Source organism: Aethalodelphis obliquidens, unplaced genomic scaffold (genome assembly GCF_003676395.1).
Source record: "Aethalodelphis obliquidens isolate GAN/ISIS:26980383/991018 unplaced genomic scaffold, ASM367639v1 scaffold26, whole genome shotgun sequence".
Lineage (NCBI taxonomy): Eukaryota > Metazoa > Chordata > Mammalia > Artiodactyla > Delphinidae > Aethalodelphis > Aethalodelphis obliquidens.
Window position 1 is genome coordinate 20,537,821 of NW_020837970.1, and position 17,437 is coordinate 20,555,257.

Consider the following 17,437-nt stretch of genomic DNA (forward strand, 5'->3'; position numbering starts at 1 on the left):
GGGGTTCTCTCTGCCATTTTGAAGTGCTAGAAAGTGAGGGTGACACTGGGACAGTCTTGAACCTCTCACTGACTTTTTAAAATCTTTTGAAAGAAATAACCAACCCTTTAGTACTTTAATTACTAACCAATAGTTGGGATCACACGTCACAACCTCCTGTGACACACCAGGAGGCTGCCACATGGAGATTCAGTGGGCCTGGTATGGGAGGAGGCCCAGAGATGAGGAGAAGCAGGGTCCAGAGACAAATTGAGTTAGAAGTATGGAGTGGATGTGAGGGGACGCTGAGGGAGAAGTGGCAGCTGAATAAGCCTCCTGATAGAGATGGAGAATCTGAGAAGACCAAGGCACTGAGCCACTGCAATTCCATCCCACTTTAAATTAACAGAAAAAAATATAGGAGAATATCTGAGACCTCGAGAAAAGGAAGAATTCCTCAGACTAGACCCTCCGAGAAAAGTTCATCAAAAGATACCATAAGATAAAAAGACAAACTGGGAGGAGATGCTTGTAACACACAGCTAGTCAGAATTTCTTTCTTTTTTAAAAAAAATACTTATTTGTTTTGTTTTTTTTGCATTACGCGGGCCTCTCACTGTTGTGGCCTCTCCCATTGCGGAGCGCAGGCTCAGCGGCCATTAAATGCTTATTGTTAAGACAAAAGCAAACAGAAGGATTGAGGAGAGGCGGCAAAGTCATGAACAGGTATTTGGCAGAAGAGGAGATAAAATGGTCCTCATTAGTAATCAGGGAAATGCACAAAAATCCATTCCACACCATCAGATTGGCACAAACTGTAGTCTTAAAATACCAGGCCTTGGTGAGGATGGGGAGCAATGGGAACTTTCACAGATTGCTGGGGGTTGGGGGGGGATAAATTAGCCTAACTCTGGAAAACACTATGGCTGTACCTAGTAAAGTGGAACGTGCCCATGCCCTGGGGCCCAGCAATTCTGCTCCCAGGTTTGTACCCCAGAGGAACTCTGAACGTGTGCCCCAGGACATGGGATGGCACTGATGGTAATAAGGAGACTGTGAAATTACTAATTACTGAACACTGGTGTATGCCAGGTGTGGTTTAAGTTCTTTGCATGAATTAACTCGTTTGCTCCTCTACACGTTTATGAGTTTGGAGGCGCAGAGAGGTTGAGTAACTAGCATGAGGTCCCAGAGCTGTGAGAAGAGCAGTCGGTGGCTACGGAGTCCAGAATCTGCCCTAACCACGAGCGAGGCAAAGCACTCTGCTCAGTGTCTCATTTAACACTGCACCCATAGACCTGTGAGGCAGAGACTTCGTTCATTTTACAGATGAAGAAACTGAAGAGCAGAAATGTGCACGAGGTCACAAACGTAGTGAATGGCAGGGCTGGGAACGGACTCTAACGCAGCTGTCCAACTTCTCCCGCAGATGCCTCTTTTAAGTTAGGGCAGGGGTAACCCAACGCGGTTACGAGAGGGAAGCAGAGGACGCGGGGAGGGGAGTCTGATTATCCCACGTCTCGGCTCTGGCCCCACCCGACCCCCCAAGCCTCGCACAGCAGGGGGGGTCACCTGAGGGACGTGAGCATCTCCGGGACCAGCTTTCCCAGCCACGAGCCGCAGCTTCCCCCACCTCATTGGCCAGGGCTGGGCATGTGCCCTCCGCGCGGCCAATGGGGCGAGCGCGGGGTGGGGGGCGGCTAGGAAGGGCCTGGGGCCGCGCGGCGCTTGGAGGGTCGGTCCGGCGCCGGCAGCGTCTCTGCCCGCCTCCCTATGAAATGAAGTGCCCGTTACTGCCCGGAAAGGAGGGGGAGTTGGTGGCTTGGGACTTATGAAAGAGAAGGTTTGTAATCACCACCGGAAGGAAAGGGAGAAGGAACCGACCAGACCAGCAGGACTGGGAAGAGTGGGAGCCCCCGCTGCGCTTGGAGACAGTGAGTACCAACCCCGTCAGCAGCTGGGACACAGGGACACACAAGAAGGCAAAGGGGTGGTGGGGTGGCCTTCTGTGCCAGGGGAACAAACCGGAGCCGGGTCTGAGATAAGCCGGTGGAGGGCAATGCTCCACCTACCCGGAGGGCCTTTGGGACAGGGTGGGCAGCCATCTGGTTTGGAGGCATTCCCTCGTAAGGGACCCAAATCGCTCAGGCCCATATGAGCAGACAGGAGGGGTATTTATTCTCCGACACCAGGGTATGTGGAGGAGCCCAAGGGCAATGGGACCTGGGGCTGGCCTCAGGAAGGGTCTGGAACCCAGAAGCGCTGCCCGTGGAAGGTATTCCTCCCCTCCTGAAGACCAGCTCAGCCTGACGCCTGAGCTACAGAGCAAGGTGAGATGACCATCCGAAAGGTCAACTTTATGTCTTCTGCATGCATGAGACCCCCTGGGCTGAAGCAAAATCGCTCCATCCCAATTTCAGTTTCTGGGAATCGTCAGCTCCATTTACTCTTACTGAAATACACCTTTTTCCGCAGAGAAAAACGGCGGTTGACAGCTCCCCAGTTTTATGTGTCCAGTTTTCAGCCCAGGAAAGATTACTCTTTTGTCCTAAGTCCAGTGACCCCAGGAAGGAGACCACTGGTTTAGTCGGGTTCAGCACCCAGTGCTGGACCAATCAGTTGAGAACTTGACAGCCCCCACAGTAGCCTGTATATGGCAGGGAGGGCAGAGGACATTTTGTGGAGGACGATGCTGGAGAAACAATCCCAAAGATGTTCTGTCCCATCGCCCTGCCAGAGTCCCCCTCTGCAAAACCCTTCTTCACTTAAGGCAGTAGATGCGGGGAGCGTTCAGTGACAGCATCGAGGATGGTTCTGGGGGGCATGTGGCCCAGCTAACAGCTCTGTAGGGGAAGGAAGCACAGAGGAGGGTGGGGAGGGAAGTTCAGAAAAAGAAAAATGGCCAGTTGACCTTGAGGGGGATGTCAACCCTAAGCCAGCCTGGCCTGTGGCCATTGAAGATGGTCCTGCTATCAAGCTCAGAACAGGCAGTGTGAAATGAGAAACCACCTTTCTGGGACAAGTTAGGGGACCAGGGGGCTTAGCTGCTGTTTTGCTGTGTGACCTAGGGCAAGTTACTGCCCTTCTCTGGGCAGTTTCCTGTCTGTGAAATGGAAACTGTGATTTGAATGAAGTGATTTGAATGAAGCACAAGTAAATGAAAACTCACTTTGAAAAGCCTAAAGCCCAGTGCCTAAGGCCTTCACCAGTAAGACAGAGGGTCCCAGCCATCACTCTGCTGGCACTGGGGCAATGAGTGGGCCAACCAAGCCCCACGAGGACCCCAGCATCCCCACTTGGCCACTCCCTGCCCAGCTCTACTCTGAGCCACAGGGTCCCCCTGGGAAAGAGCCAGGTGGCCTCAACCACTGAGAGTCAGGAACCCTGTGCCGGCGTGAGCATTTCAGGCCCCGTGGCAGGTGGGGGACAAGGACAGCCTCTTACTGCAGCCACCTACAATAGGCCTGACAGAGACTTTGGCCTTGGGGCCTAAAGGCATAGCTACAGGGGCCTCCCCTCTCCCCAAGAGTCTTTTTCCTCACTTGGTTTCCTGAGGCCTATCGATCCAGGCCCTCTGTGCCAGGACTGCCCGGCTCCCTGGGGCTGGGCCAGGGGCTGACCTCAGTCTCTTGTGCTGCAGAGCGAGGCTGTGAATCTGTTCCCTCGTGGCTCTGGGCCTCAGTCTCCACGCCGCCTTTCTTCCCCAGCCTGGGCACTGCCCCTGGCTGCTTCTCAGATGCTCCTTTCCTCTGGTTCCAGGGCTGTGGCTACGATCTGGAAGCAGATGAGGCAGAGGCTGACCCCCACAGAGGGCACAGAGGCAGGGCAGGTACCAGGTATGCGGTAGCTCCAGCTCTGCCGGGGAAGGGTGGGCAGTGGGCAGGAATCCAGGAGAACCAGCAAAGGTCCAAGCTGGAGGGGCCCTTCGAGCCTCTGTTTCCCCCTCCAACTTGTGGATGGGGAGACGAAGGCAGAGAGAGAGACTGGGCCTGGGTCCCACAGGGAGGCAGGGGTCACTCTGCCTGTCCCTCTGGAGAATCCCCAAATGCTACCTTCAGTTGAGAGGCGGATGGAGGCTCCTGTCCTCCCGGCGCTGGAGCCCTTGATGCTCGGAGCTGCACCAGCTCCTGTTCCCTGTGGACACAGTTCCCAGCCTGAGGGTCCACTGACAGATCTGCCCCGCTTCCCTTGGGATCCCCAGAGAGCAGCTGAGGCAAAAGACAGGATCCCCCACCCCGTCCAGCTCCTCCACACAGGGTCATAAAGATGAGGCCCTTGGTCAGAGTGAAATAGAATCCAAGCACTAACAGTATTCAAGCTCCTGGTCGTGGGCATTGTCTATCACTGGTGGCTGCACATTGTATCAGATTGTTTCCTGAGCTTAATAAGAAGTGTAGACAATGCCTTGTTGGTGGAACAATGGATAGACTTTGTGACTGAAGCCCCATACACAGTTGGTCTTGGGCACATCTCTGTGGTTTTATGGCTTTAATACTGACTCACCCAAACTGGACCCCAGGTATCAGGAAGCTTAGGGGGACTGGAAACAGGCACTGTGCTCCATGCACCGTCTCGTGTAATCCTCACATCATCCTTTGAGGTAGGTACTGTCAGTACCCCCATTTTGCAGATGAGGAAACTGAGGCTTAGAGAAGGCACACCTGCTCATACTCACCTAGTTGGTTGGTGGAGAAGCTGACTCGAGCACAGGACTTTTCAGCTCTGAAGGCCACTCTCCTTCAATCTCTGACGCCAGGCCCAGGAACCCAGACATCCTGACTCTCTGTGCCCCCAGAACCCACTTAGCCACGCTCCCTCCTGCTTCTTCCCCTAGATTCCCCTTTTCAGAGAAGAGAAGGCAGACAGGGCGATACATCAGGCCCCAGGCCCATCACTATCCCCCGAGGGGATGAGAGGGCTCACTTAACAGCGTGTCCCCAAACGCCCCCTGCCACCTGCCCCAGATTCTCAGGGGCAGGGGAAGAGCTGTGGGGCCTGGTGAGCATCTCTGTGAGGGAGGGGGGTTTCTCCCCCAGAGCCCCTCAGATCCGGGTGCCCCTCACCACCACCCCCATGGTCCTCACTTTCCCACCAGCTCCTGCTCCAGCCTCAGCTTCTCAGCAAGGCTCTCTGCCACCTTGAGGGGGAGTGGGGAGAGGCAGTGAGCACATTCGAGGGCTTCGGCCCTGTCGGAAAGGGGGCAGTGAGGGCTTGGGAGGGACTTGACTAGGGAGTCGAAGAAGGGAAAGCCAGTGGCCACAGTGTGACCAGGAATGGGCAGGGGAGACTGTGGGTCCCTCGTTGGGCATGCAGGCCTGGCAGCGGCACAGAGGTGGGGGTGAGTCGAGCCCCGGTTCTGGGCGCCCTCCAGGGCCAGCTGCTGAGCCTCCAGCTTTGAGGCTTGGGCTTTCAGCACGTCCCAGGCTTTCTCGAGCTTAGGCCGCATCTGGGTCAGCTCGGAGCCCACCTCCTGCAGCGAAGTCTGCAGGAACTGGGGGTGGGGGGACGGTCGTTGACTCCTATCTCAATCTGGTGCTTCCCCGAGGACATCACCCCACTCCATTCTCACAGGGGCCTGCCTGGGACTACGCCTTGACCCAGAGAAGGAACAGCTGACTATCAGGTGCTGGGAGAAGCTGACGGAACAGCACTAGGGGGAAGGAGCAGGATGGCCTCTTTCTTCCCCTCCTAATTTTTAGGTGACTAAAAATTTCCCTGAGTCCAAAAATACTGATGGGTGAAACTCCCTCAGTGCTCCCTGTATGACTAATTCCTTCCAGCCTGAGAGCTTCCTGAGGGCAGGCCCCGGTCTCCAAATCCCCCTCTGTCTCCAGATCCTCCCCTCTCTCCCTGCACTGGGTCCCTGTGCACCAGGCTGGGCCCACAGAGCCTTGACCGTGATGCACTTGCTTTGTGTTGACTGGTGAGCCCACCCTGCCAAGGAGCGAGTGCCTGGTCCCCACCCAGGGCCACCCCGAGACCATGCAAGAGCAGGGCAGCCTGGGGTCCAGCCTGCAGTGGGTCTAGGCTCAGCTCTTGGCCCTCGGAGGAGACATCCTGATCCCGATTCACTGGTTCCAACAAGCTTTCCCCTCCCCGCCTCCGGAGTTCACCCTACCTTCACCTCTCCAGGTGGCCTCGGCCTCAGTTTCCTGGTCACAAGGACCCAGCGTGGTGTTAGAGGGCCCGGTCCACACAGCTGCATCCTCTGCCTGGGAGGCCCTGTCCCCAGCCCTGAGGGAGGGCAGCCAGGACCAACCCAGGCCAGCTCTCACCTCCCAGTGGGGCTGCAGTGACTCTGCCCCTGCCTGCTCCCAAGCTTTCCCCTCTGCCCCTGGGGGGGCCCCCCGGACACTCCTTGGGTTTCTCTGCAGGCCTCAGCTCTGGCAGCCCCTGGGGCAGGCCTTGCCCACATCCCATTCTGTATGTCATTAGCCCCACCAAGGACAGTGGGCCACTCCACTGGGACACAGGCCCTAAAGATCTGGAGAGTATGACCCAGGGACAGCAACCTAATGGGTAAACCAAATAGGGTCATAGTATCACTGAGGGTCAAGAACCCCTCCTGAGTCCTGCCGACACCAGTCCCAGTGCACAGATGGGGACCTGAGCCCAGAGTCAGCAGAGGGTTTGTCCAAGGCCACCTGGCCACAACCCCATCTCTGTGTTCTTGGAAACCCTGCTGCCTGGGAGGCCCAGGGAGGATTCCACAGTGGCTTCCCCTGCAGACTATGGGACTGGAGGCTGAGGGGAGTGGGCTTGACTGGTGCCCACTCAGTAAGTGCCAGTCTGGTCCCCAGAGAGAAGCCAAGCTGGGCCCAGACCTCCCCAGGGGGCTGGGGATGGGGTGGAGTCCACCTTGCATGCACAGACTCATAGCCTGCCTGGGGTCTCTGCCGGGGCCCGCACCTATGGGAAGAGGGTGGGTGCCTAGAACTCGGGAACACCTGGGCGGCTGGCCTTCCTTCTCAGCCGGCTGGACTGTCCAGGTTCTTGTGTCCCTGTCCTGGCGTGTGGGCAGGCCCGGGCCACACCCACCCGAGGGCACCAACCCTTGCCCCTAGTAGCTCACGCTGCAGGTTCCAGTGCCAGCTGCACCCTGAGTCCTGCTCCTGCCCCCAGGCATCCAGCTCAGACTGGAGTGAGAGGCCCTTATCCATTTGTGGACAGAAGGGCTGCCTTAGCCCAAGAGGCCCCACACCCTGGACCTGAGCCCCCAGGTACTACAGGGGCCAGGACATGGAGTTTGGGACCCATTATACAGACAGGGAAGCTGAGGCCCCATGAGGGGAAGGGGCTAGTGCCTGTGACAGAGCCCGGGCTGCTTACTTTTTTGCACTAGGTCCCTGGTTTCCGGCTTGGGGAAAACTCTAGGGTCATCAGGAAGGGCTTCTGAGGGCCCTGACCCCAGGTGGGCCCCAACTCCCCCCACCCCAGGCAGCCCCTAGCTCCTCCCACCTTCCACCTCTGGATCCTGGCAGTCATCTGGTTGTTTTTTCTCTCCAGAGCCTGCGTCTTGCTCCTGTCACTGGCCAAAGCCAGGCAGTGAAGCACAGATTGCAGCCCCATCTGTGGGGAGCCCCACCCCCATCCTCTCATGCCCACAGACACCCCCACACAGGCTCTTGAGTCTGGGCAGGGCCCCGCCTGCAGAGAGGAGCCCGATTTCCAGCCTGGACCCCAGTCCACCTCCCTCACCCGAGGTGCCTGGGGGCTCACTGAGCGGCCCGTCCCATGGACACTCCAGCCCCTCTGCAGCTGTGCCAGGGTCCTGGGATTAAGGGAGGGGAAAAACAAGACAAAGAACAGCTGGGTCCCCAAGATCCCAAGTCACACCCGACCCACCCAACAAGAAGGTAGCAGGAAGCAAATTGGAGGGTGTTGTGGATTGAACTGTGTCCCCCACAAAAAAAGGTATGTTTGCATTCTAACCTCCCGTACCCCAGAATGGGACTTTATTTGGAGACAGGGTCTTTACAGAAGTAAATTTAAAATGAGCTCATGAGAGTGGGCCTTAATTCAGTATAACTGGTGTCTTTATAAATAGGGGAAACTTGAACACAGAAACATACACACAGGGAGAGTCCTTTGTGAATACGAAGGCAGAGACTGGGGTGATGCGAATGTCCAAGACTGTCAGCAACCACCAGAAGCTGGGGGAGAGGCGGGAACAGATGCTCTCTCACAGCCCTCAGAAGGAACCAACCCTGCCGACATCTTGATCTCGGACTCCAGCCTCCAGAACTCTGAGACAGTAAGCTTCTGTTGGTTAAGCCCCCCATTTTGTGGTCCTTGGTTATGGCAGCCCTAGCAAACTAACACACAGGGTGAATGAGATCAAACCCCCATGGCAGCTCTTTGGCCCCAAAGGGACCCTGATTCAGAAGGGAGACTTTTGCCTGAAAGCGGCCAGGCCTGCAGCAGCATGAAGTGTGTAACGATAGCAGCTAACATTTCATGACTACGTGCCACGTGTCCAGCACAGCACTGAGCTTCTTACATGCTTGTCCAGTTTAACCCTCACAGCCAGCTGCTGGGGGAGGAAAGCTGTTACTGTTCTTGGTTTTTACAGATGAGGGCCAGAGAAATGGAGTAATTTGCCCAAGGGCACACAGCTAGTATAATGTGGAGTCAGTGGTCAGGCTCCAGAGCCCACAGTCTTAACCACTATTTTGGGGACAGTGAAGCCCACAGAATCCTGGGATTGGAGAGAAAGACTGAGGTAGAGACCCAGAGAGGGTCAGGGTGGAAGGAGCCTGAGGTGGGGGATGGGACTAGAGGTGCAGAGTGCTGGAGGCCCTGGGTGCCCCTCACGTCCCCTGCAGCCAGATGTTGATGCAGCATCAGACCCTATCCAGCTGCTGCCCCCTCTCCCTGCTGTGTTTGGCCCATTGGCTGCTCTACATAGGACCCCTGCCAACGATGTAGGGTCAACTTCTAGGTCACCTTCCCTGGACAAGCACAGGGCCTGGGACACCCATTCACTCACAGGTGAGTCCTAGTCCTGGGAGGAGCTCCCAGGGACTGGAAAGAGGGAGATAGGGCAGGGCAGTCCCTGAGGGGCACGGAGCTGGGAGACCCTAGAGCTGGGGCTCACATCTGCACTGGTTACGGGCCAACTGCATGGTGTTTGCATAGGGCTCCCCTGGCACCACCTCCGGCCTTCCCGGAGCCTGAATCTGACCAGAGGGCCTGGCCCTTGGTCACTGAGTGCCCTACCTTCTCGCTGACATGATCCACTGCACACCCCATAAAGAACAGAGTCCCTCCAGGCCCCAGGGAGACAATCTCCAACCCTCAAGAGTCTGGGTTGAGAAACAGACAAAAAATGAGATTTTCTGTACAAATGTGTGCAGTTGCAGACTGTTACTGCAAATTTGCTTCCTTGAGGAACTAACAGCCTTCTCAGCCCAGCTCTGGACCCCAGTTTGAGGTTCACCAGTTTAGACCAACTCCACCTTCTGTGAGGCCTGGGCCAGCTAAGCACTGCTGCTGAGACCCCTCTCCCTGTGCTTCCAGCCATAGCAACAGATCACCTCTGGTTGGGGTCCTGCACAGAATGGATCCCATCCAGGTCCTTACAGCTCTCCATCACTGTGGCTCTGAGCCTTCTCCTCGGTGTCTGTCTATTTCTCTGTGTCTCTGTGTGGGCACATCTGGGAGCATGTGCACATGTCTCTGGGTGAGTGTCTGATGTATATCTTGGGGTGTGTGTGTGTCCAACTGTCTGTCTGCCCGTGCACACAGGCATTTGGCCAGGAGACTAAGGGAGGGTGCTGGCCAGCAGAAGGCCTCCTCCAGGAGGAGCTAGAGGTGAAGTCGGGTGGACAGGGCCTGGGACCCCCGAGCCCTTGCTGTGGCCCCCACACTTCACAGCAACTCCTCACCTCCTCCACTTCTCATTTGGGTCAGGGACTATTCACAACACCCCCGCCTCCATGCCTCTCCTCTCTGGGCCTTTGCATGAGCTCTTCCCTCTTGTTGAAATGCCCTTTTTTCTTTTGTTCCTTGAAGATGCCTGTTCATCCCTCAGCAAAAATTTCGAGGCTCAGAAGCCCCCTCTCTGGGGAGGACTCTGCTATCTGCCGCCCCGCCCATAGCTTTTATAGTGCCTCTCCCCTCATTAGGCACATTAAATTATAATTGCCTGCTTGATTCTCCCCCCCACCCCCAATACCAGAAGCATTTGGGGACAGGGAGTGGTCAGCTCCTACTGTGGTTCTACTGTGTACAGAAGAGGGCCAGACATGTAGCTGGTGGTTTGTAAATGCATGCTGAATGAATGAATGGAGAATGACGGAGCATGATGAGGAAGAGGCAGAAGGGAAAGAAGTGGAGGACAAAGCCGGGACATCCTGAGAAGGGGGAAGAGATTCATTGGCATGCAGGAGGAAGAACAGGGCGGTGGGGAAGAGAACGGGGAGGGAGAAGAAAGGGGTGGACAGAATGCACCAACCTGGGGAGGTCAGGCCTCATTCTGCTTCTGAAGTCTCTGTAGTTCTTCCTCTGAATTTCAGAGCAACTGCTACCCGGTGCCAGCATGCCTTCCAGTACTCAGCCACCTTCTCATGAAGCCTGGGATGTGATTCTTTCTCCTCCAGCTCTTTCCCGAGGGGCACTGGTACCTCGTGGACCTTGAATGTGCTACTAGAAATGGGGTGGTCTGGGCACAGCATGGACCTCAGATCACCCACACCTTTTTTCACACATTTTCAATGATTCATTTCCAAGTTGCATGGGTGTCCTCACTATGTCCTGATGGCAGGGATGGGGACTGGGAGAGAGGATGCTCCTTCACGGCTCCCTGTACACATAAAACGCTCTGTCCTGAGCACTTCCACTCCCAAGCATCCTGACTTGAGCTCAGCAGCCAAGGTTATCTCACCTCCCCTGAGCCTGGCCCTGGGCCAGCAGGAGGGGCTCAGCCATGTGTCAGGGAGACAGGACTTGTTGAAGCTGACATATTTCCCACATGCTCCCATAAATGAGCCAGAATGTGACAACCAGGAGTGTTGATATCTGGGGAAGGGAGTCTGGCCTTGGCCACATGATTTAGGGATTGGGGTTCTGGGCTCCTCTCCTTTACTGGCTGTGACAGAGGCTGGCCCACCTCCTGCCCACAGGCCATCTCACCCAGTGTGAGAAAGGGACCCCCCCTCCCCGCCAGCCCAGCTTGAGCACTGAGGGGTGGGCCCGAGCAGCCATTTACCAGGCCTCCTGGCCCGGGGCTGCCCTCAGTGCTGCTAGCAGCACCGACTTCTCCCCAAGCAGCCAGACACGCTCTGCCTCCAGGGCCTGCATGTGGCACTCCAACACCGTCTTCTCTCCTTGCAGCTGCCGCAGCTGCTCCAAGCAGGCCCCTAGCTGCTGGGGGCTCTGGCCCAGCTCTTCTGAGTCTCTTGTTCACCTGTGAAGACCCCGCTCCATCCTGAGTCATGGCTCAGCCTCCCCTGGCTGGGATCTGTCTGCTTGAGCTAGCCCGTGGGCCTTTACCCACGCAGCTCCCTCCTCCCGAGTTCCTGACCTCCGCATCCTCTGAGAGTCAACTCTTCCAGGAGCCCTTCTCTGACCACCCCAGCCCACAGAGGCTTCTCAGAACTCCAGGCTTCAACTCTGGACCAAATGATTTGAGGCTGGACAGTCCCTGGCTTCCCACCAGCAGAGGGTGCTGTTTTGGTGGACAAGGATGTGAACGGTGCTCACTGGAGTTGGGCTGTGTGTGGGCCCGGCTCCAAGCTGTCCCTCCTGGTCGTTCTCTTTTCCATGGTGTCCTTAGGGCCACTCAACCTCAGAATCCCCCAAGGACAGGGCCCAGGTTCCCCTGCTTCTCTGCTCCCTGGCACAGGTGGGCATAGCCTGGCTCATTTGGTACCCTGGGTTCCCTGCAGGACTGACCATTTCCCTGTCTTGACCCACCTGGGTGAGCATCAGCAGCCGTTCCTGCAGGAAGGTTGTATCTTGAGCCTGTGCAGGGGTCTCAGCTACCGCCATCGAGAATCCATCTGGGCCCTGAAGTGCCTGGGCCCTGTTGCCATCCCAACTCTGCTCCTGGCCTTGCAGGCCTGGCACCAGCATCTCCTGCAGGTACACTCAGTCTAGGGGGCTCCTCCTAATCTTCAGACCACACTGTTATGACCCTGAACAAGCTTTTCCCTAACCATCTGGACTGTTTTCCCATCTGAACCGTGAGAGGAGTCAGCTGGATGATCGCAGGGTCTTCCCAAATGTTTGGGAGAGGGGCGTCCCTCTTGGGCGGAACAGAAGCCCCTGCACTGGCCTCCTTCCCCAGCTACTGCTCCAAGAATGAAGACCTGGGAGTGAAGTGTAGGGAGGGCCGAATGCGCAGGAGGGCCAGTGTTCAGGGCCCTGTCATGCACCCACGTGGATGAGGGGCTCTGGTCATCCCTACCTCAGGGGGCCCCAGGCTGAGCTCTGGGCCAAGAGACTGTCGGCCCATCTGGTCCAAACACTGCTGGGCCTTTTCCACTTCTGTCTGCAGTAAGTAGCAGGATCATGGGGGCAGAAGGGACTGTCTGCCCGTCCTCTGCCACTCTGCCCCTCCCCCATCTCTAAGCACCCTCACTTGTCTTCTGCGTCCTGGTCTGGCCTCCTCCACTCCTCCTGTCTCTGGGAACCCCACAGCCTCTCCTGCTCCAGGTGGGCCACAGAGCATTTCACCTGCTGGGGGGAGGGCTGAAGGTAGCACAAGCCCCTGGAGAGGGCTGGCCCAGCCTCACGACACACATCCCCCACCCCCCGCAGGGCAGCGTCTGCAGCCCCTGATAAAGCAGGCTCACTCCACAAGCCCCTGCCTGCTCCACCAGCTGTGATAAGCCCAGCTGGGGGCCCAGCATGGACCTGGAGCTGCACAGCTATTATCACTACTGGCTCTAGATGTAAAACCCTCCACCTCCAGCTGGACACAAGACACATCACCTTCTCCAGCCCAGCTCCTGATGGCTTTGGAGCTCCAGCAAGAGTACAGGGGCTGGGACTTCCCTGGTGGCGCAGTGGTTAAGAATCCTCCTGCCAATGCAGGGGACACAGGTTCAAGCCCTGGTCCGGGAAGATTCCACATGTCATGGAGTAACTAAGCCCATGTGCCACAACTACTGAAGCCCGTGTGCCTAGAGCCCATGCTCTGCAGCAAGAGAAGCCACCACAGTGAGAAGTCGGCGCACTGCGACGAAGAGTAGCCCCTGCTCGCCGCAACTAGAGAAAGCCCGCCGGTGGCAACGAAGACCCAACACAGCCAAAAATAAATAAATATATTTTAAAAAAACAAACAAAAAAAAAGAGTACAGGGGCTGCTGCTGTGGAATGCTGGAGAGTGGGCAGGCATGTCAACTGGGTTCCCGGGGTCCTCCCTGGCTGGTAGGGAGCAGTGGCTCTAGGAGGGTCAGCTGTGGGCTGAGACCACCAGGTCACATAAAGGCTTAGGTATCTAGGCCATCACAGGGTGGCACTGTCCATACTCTCACATGCGGCAGGGATGCTGGGTACCTCCCCTAGAAGCCTCAGTGTGCATCACCCTCCCTCCCTCCCTGGGGACTGAAACTTCACCAGGGGTGATTGGGCTTCTGAGGAAACTCCTCTGTCCACTGAGCTAAAACCAGCCACCTCCTTCCCTCTTATTCTACCTGGGAGGGGAAGGGCAGAGGTTCCCTGGGCCTTCCTTTGCCTCTATCCACTGCTCCCAGCCACACCAGGCAATGCACTGCACACCTCCAGGGGGTGCCATTCACAGAGATGACACTTTCAACATGGTAGCCCTGTTGGGGACTCACGGGGAGAGGACCAGAGCCTCACTTTCTGCTTCGGAGCCAGCAGCTCACACTGGGTCCTGCCGAGTCCCAGCCTGCATCCCTGCTTCTGCAGCACCTGTGCTTGCTCAGACAGGGCCTCCAGGGCTGCCCGCAGGCGGCCAGCCAGCTCAGCCCGCTGCTACCTGCTCTCTGCCAGCCACACCCGCAGGTTCTTCTCTGACCACTCCCAGCTTCCCTCAGGGGCCCCGTCAGAGCACCTGCCAGGAAAAGGGCAGTCAGGCTTCGGCCCAGGCCCCAGCGACTGCCATGCCCAGCTTCCCCACACTCACCTGCATCCTTCAGTGGGGCTCAGTGGGTGAGCACAGTCCAGTAGCTAGGGGTGATGGCAGTGCCGGGAACAGCAGGCAGCACCAGGCATCAGGCCCGTGGGGCTCTCAGTGGGTCCTGACAGCAGGATAGAGGGGAGACCCTGGAGCTGGGGCACACCTGCCCTCCCAGAGCACCAGCCTCTGAGGCCTCGCCTCAGATATGGAAACAGGCCCTGGGGCTGAGTGGGCACTTAAACCCTTCAACCCCAAACTTTCGCCCAGGATTCTCCCTGGTGATTCGGATTTCAAATAAACACCAGCCTCAACCTCGCTAAACAGTTCTAAGTTCCAAGATTCCATGATCTGTGGGTGCTATGGCCCAGCTACTTGCTGAACAAACACGGGGTCATTTGATCCTCCCGGGTTTGGGGTGGGGGGACTGAAGTTCAGAGGGGAAATCAGTTGCCCCGAGTCACGCAGGTAGTCAGTCCACTGCAAACTGGGCCCACATTCCTCCATCCTGCTGCTCTCCTTCCCAGTGTGGGAGCCTAGAAATGGCCGGGGCCAGGGAACATCTGGGGAGACGCCGTATTTTAGCTCTGATGTAGGGGGTCAGAAGCCCTCAAATCACGTCACTGCTCCAGTACCTCTCTGGCTTTCAGAGCTTCAGCTGTAAGGTGGGGGCCCTGACCCGTAACTGACCTGCCTACTCCTCACATTCCCAGACCCGTCCCTGCTCAGGATTGTAGCACCACCCACCAGGCCCTCTCCCTTCTGGACACCTCGACTCTCTCCTCTCCCGACTCCAGGTTCAGGTTACTGTAGCTCCCTCCTGGGCTGTCTCCCTCCACTTTACCAGCACACAAGGCCTCTCCAAAATGGACCATGAGGACCAGTCCCTGCCCCCCTCCTTCCACACCCTGCATAGCACCCACAATTTCACACTGGCTGGGTGCTCCATCTTTCCCACTTAGAGGCAGGGGCTCGCTATGGGCAGCCCCCAGCCCTTACTGAGACTCGGAGCTTGCCTGGCTTGGTTTGCGGGGGGCGCTCATGGTCTACCAGAGTGGGGAGTGGTACAGGTCAGGCTGTTGAGCTTGTGGAGCCAGCGCAGAGGGAAGCACAGCCACCAAGTGCCATGGCAGCAGAGAGAAGGGAGTCAGACCCTTCCTTGGGGCTCCCAGAAAGGCTTTCCAGGGTGACCCTTGGGCTAAGGCCTGAAGGTGAGTTAACTGCCCTGGAAAGGGCAAAGATGGATGTGGCAGATAGAAGAGAGCAAGGGCAGGAGGACAAGGAGGGGATCAGAGAAGGTGGGGCCTGGGGGGAGAGGTGAGCTGAGCCAAGAGCACAGGGGGGCAAAAGGGAGATCAAGGGGGCCATAGTTGCTGTGGGGCTCAGGTGGCTGGTGGCAGGGCACAGGGCAGAGGCATCTCCTTGGTGTCCTCAACCAGCACAGAAAAGACTTGGCAGGCACATGGGTTGAGGCCCAGAGAAAGAGCGTGGACCTGAGGGGCGGAGGATGTGAGCAAACCTTCTCTGAAGGTGCTCCAGGCCCTTGACCTCCCCAGCCACCAGTTGCCAAGGTCTCAGCCATCCAGCACTGGAGGTATGAGGGAGGTGGGGTGGGGTGAACTGGGGGTGGTGGAGTTACCCATACTTCACTTTCCTCAAGTGCCTCTCTTCTAGGTGTGAGTTCTTAGGAACAAAGAGACAAAAGAATGAGGCTCTAAGGTAGAACTTCAGGCAGGACAGCCGCTGGACTGAAGATTTTAGAGGGGGAGCTGGGAGATGGCGCCTATCCTGCTTCTAAAAAAGAAAGCTCTGCTTCTTTACTGGGAGGCGGGGACTCCTGTGTTCTCGATGGTGGGAGGGCTAGCGGGAAGAGGGTCCGACTTACCCCCTCAGAGCCTGGCGCCCAGGTCAGGGCTAGGGACAGGAGCCTCTCTGAGCTCCTCCACCCTCAGCTGCTGACGCGATCGCGGCTTCCAGGAGCCATGGAAACTGCGGGCAACACCAAGCGGTGGGAGAAGGAGACACCAGAGTCCTCCCACCTCGTCTGAGTGGATGAAACCCTTAGATGAAACTCGGCTGGTACGGCTGCGGGCCATAGGCCAAGCTTTCGGGCCCAGGAAAGAATGGCAACTCAGAAGCTCCGACCCTTGAGGCAGGAGCCTAAAGGGGCGGGATCTAGGGGCACAGACAGCCGGGCTCTTGGTCATCAACTCCACACTAGAAGCGGCTGCTGAATTTCTATACTGGGGGGGAATGGGTGCATTTGGTTGGCGGGGGACCGGGAGCCGGTTTTGAGGCTGCAGTAGTGTAGCAAGCATCCCGTTTTTACCTAACTTCTGTTTACTTCCGGTAGGGGTGGTGGAACTAACGGAGATTTCGGGGGAACCAAGCACCCGCTCAAGCCACGCCGTCAGACCCCAGTTTAAGGGGGAGCCAGAGGCTAGAGACTGGAGAGCCCTCCCTAACTCCCGAGGGGGCGGCTCCGCTCCGACAGCGCCTGGTGGCTGGGAGGTGACGACTCGCAACAGGGGCGTGCCCAGCCTCATTGGGGAGGGGCCGGGGGCGGGGCCGGGGAGAGGGATGGCTGGCGGCCAGGCCCCGCGGTGCTGTCCCGGGGAGGGGTGGGGTCTGGAGGGATGCTCTGTCCCCGGCGTGGCGCGGGGGCAGTTAGAGGACGCTCCCACCCGCTTTGCTGAGCGATGCCAACTAGAGCCCGGGGGCGGGGAGTGTGGGGACCTCACAAACAGTGAAGTCTTCCAAAGGACCCGACCTAGGTTTTCTCATCTGGAAACAGGGCCTCGTTATTCCGCTCTGACCACGCGCGGGGCAAGTAGGTGGGCGGGGCTTTGGTGAGCCCACGCTCGCGGCCCGGGCAAAGGGGTCGCCGAGTGACTCCGGGTCAGCCCGCGGCGGGGCACAGGGCTTTTGTTTGGCGGGGGTTTACAAACTGAGAAACAATGCCGGTCCGCTTAGTGCCGTCCTCCAAGGATGCTCAAGGGAAAGGAGACACGCCCCGCCCCTCTCTTCCAGACCCCATCCCTCCAGAGGCCCCGCCTACGTGACTCTCCGGTATCTTCTCAGAAACTGCTGTGCACCTACGGCTTGCCGCCACGGCTTAAAAAAACCTCCACACAAAGAGAATAAGATCTCATTTGCTTCTTCCACATAACTGGGAGTCGGGACAGCCTTCCCGAGCCTTCCGTGATCTTTAGCGCCCTCCTGGGCCCCGGAGCCAGGCGGGCGTCAAGGCCCGCCAGGTTTTCACTGGGGCGACAGAGAAACAATGCCCTCCTCCCGGCACGCAGGAAAGGGACAGGCAGGCACAGGCGGGGCTGGGGCTCCACCTTTGGGCTTCCGGCGCCGTCGGCCGGG

The 17,437-nt window shown here is 57.7% G+C and overlaps 2 long non-coding RNA genes across 5 annotated transcripts; one reads left to right on the top strand and one right to left on the bottom strand.

Annotated features, from left to right (window-relative positions):
• The first annotated feature begins 622 nt into the window (after positions 1 to 622).
• On the top strand, positions 623 to 13,058 carry LOC113629243 (uncharacterized). Of its 4 annotated transcripts, none has more exons than XR_003436464.1 (5): positions 623 to 1,913; positions 3,739 to 3,815; positions 5,551 to 5,678; positions 8,027 to 12,063; positions 12,742 to 13,058. It is a non-coding gene; the product is annotated as an uncharacterized LOC113629243 (long non-coding RNA). The 4 variants fall into 4 exon arrangements; XR_003436462.1 differs by having other exon boundaries at positions 8,027 to 8,233; positions 11,314 to 13,058; XR_003436463.1 differs by having other exon boundaries at positions 8,027 to 8,233; positions 11,868 to 13,058.
• A 172-nt stretch (positions 13,059 to 13,230) lies between these two features.
• On the bottom strand, positions 13,231 to 17,375 carry LOC113629244 (uncharacterized). Its single transcript, XR_003436465.1, has 2 exons — positions 14,075 to 17,375; positions 13,231 to 14,002 (listed from the first exon to the last, which is right to left on the bottom strand). It is a non-coding gene; the product is annotated as an uncharacterized LOC113629244 (long non-coding RNA).
• Positions 17,376 to 17,437: the final 62 nt, after the last annotated feature.